We start from the raw sequence: 2,369 nt of genomic DNA on the forward strand, positions 1-2,369 counted from the left end.
AAGTTCAAAAGTAGGAACCAAAAAACTAAAACGTAAATATTGGTATAATTTTAGTCTAGGAAGGGCTGACCCAAAGCCCAATACAATAAGATAAAATATTATTTTATGTGACTATATGAAAATAGTGGCAAAAAAACACCAAAAATATGGGTTATAAAAGCAATGACAAACAGAATATTGTATTTTGAATATCTGCAAAGAAAGTAGTGTTAGTAGACTTAATATGTATGTATTTCTTGATTTAAAAAAATAACACCCATCTCTTTTAAAAAGAGCAAAGCATGAAAAAAGTTTATGAAAATAGAATAGCCAATGAATTATCAGCTGCTCTACTAAGTTAATGATGAAAAAAAATAAAGATGTGATGGACCCATTCCTAACAATATTTCTCATTGCCAAAGTCTAAAAGAATCACATTAAAAATTACTATGAGTGTGAAGAAATGAAATGAACACATTCATTACTATTGTTGTGAGTGAAAGTCATTTGGACCAAATGTGTTGACAGCCTCTAAAATGTTGCATGAAGGTGGCAGAAGTTGTGACATATACTTGAGTCATTAGCCTCCACAACAACCCCATACAAGTTAGAGAGACGCACCAGTCTTTCATAAAAGGTGTAGGGAAACTAAATGAAATATATTAAACATGTATTTCACAAGTGAGGGTAGATAAGAAAACTTGGGTTCTTCCTGTAGGTATGGATAGGAGATCTAACTATTTTATTCTCACCAAGAATATAACCATTAACTATTGTATCAGTCACATAGTTTTAAAGACAAACAATAATTCAGAAAAAAAAATGCAATTAGTCCACAAAACCCATAATTTTCCTAATTACGCAGTGGTTTGCAAGGCCATCCCACGCCCAGAGTAGGAAGTAATATACTGCTTGTTACACACAACACTCTAGTTTCTTCTCCCATTACTGGAAATAGAAAACTGTCCCACTACTGTATTTTGTTTCTTTTAATAACTACTCCCTTAGCTACCGAAAAATCTATGGAAGCTTTAACATTACAGTTTGCAAGGGGCCAGTTAAGCTTTAAAGATACCATCATTTGCCTCTAGAGCAGTGAATCTCAACCATAACTTCACATTAGAAACGCCTAGGCAGCTTTTGAAAAGTGGAATGTCCAGGACACCCCAGACAATTGCTTCAGAGTTTCTGGGGGTTGGAGGTGGCAAACACCCAAGATTTTTTAAAGCTCAATGATGCAAGATAAATGCAAAGAATATTGCTCTGTACAGTAATGTTCTTCGAGATTATCAGTAATGTTCTTCAAGATTATCTATTTATTTATCTGTATCAATCTATCTATGGTCAATATTCTTTTTACCATCTGTTAACATTACAAAATATACTCATCAAAATTTTAACAGGACTAAGCCATCTTTCACTTCTCAAAAGACTATCTCTTATTTCGGTCAAAATCTTTCCTCAACAGGACCTAAATTTGAATAAAGTTGATTTTACGGACTCACTGAAATAAGGAAGAAAATATACCTTAGGGAACCATGGGGTGTCTTGGTAAGAAGGTGTTAGAAAGGACATGTAAGATATTGTCTTATATCAGGATTTTGAAGAGTGTTTGAGAAAGAATAGCTTGTCCTAGGCCAGATGCTTTCAACAAGCCAGCTTGACTCTATAATTGGGTATCTCAATGAATCTTATGAAGGAGGCAGGAGGAACAAGGCTGGGATAAAGTAGTGATTGGTGAGAAGCAGGAGCTACTTCTGTTAGCCAAGTAAGATGGCTGTGGGTCGTTTTGTGAATTGGACAGTATTCTTGTTTTTATCTGTGAGCAGACATAATTATGGAGTGATCTTGTTTCTGTTTCCCTTCGTTCATAATCACGGACAAATCTTGTTTGAAGTTGGTGCTCTGTGAATTATGTTCAACAGGACACTACAGCCTAGTGGCAAATGCCAGGCCAGCTACCACTGATAATCTCACCTGTTTTACTCCCTTAATTTCTATATTCCAGCCACCCTGAAATAATTGCTGGCCATTTATCACAGAATGTTTATTTCATACTATGGGCTCTGCCTCATCTGCCATGACTGCTGGAGACATCAGTCTTTCAGACCTTCACATGACTGCCATCTCCCAACTCAATCTTCAGTCAAATACCACTTCTTCAGAGACACCTTCGATGACTACCTTAGCTAAGGTAGCCCCCACCTCAATAATTTCTAACTCAATACCATAGTTAATCTTCTGCAGTGCTCTTAATTCAGAATGTAGCTTTTTATATTTTTTAAAATAAAATGTACATATTTAAGGTGTATACTATGATTTGACATACATATACATAGTGAAATAATTACTACAGTCCAGCTAATTAACTTATCCATCTCCTCACATAG

The sequence above is a fragment of the Pteropus vampyrus genome, unplaced genomic scaffold (assembly GCF_000151845.1).
Source record: "Pteropus vampyrus isolate Shadow unplaced genomic scaffold, Pvam_2.0 Scaffold37, whole genome shotgun sequence".
NCBI lineage: Eukaryota > Metazoa > Chordata > Mammalia > Chiroptera > Pteropodidae > Pteropus > Pteropus vampyrus.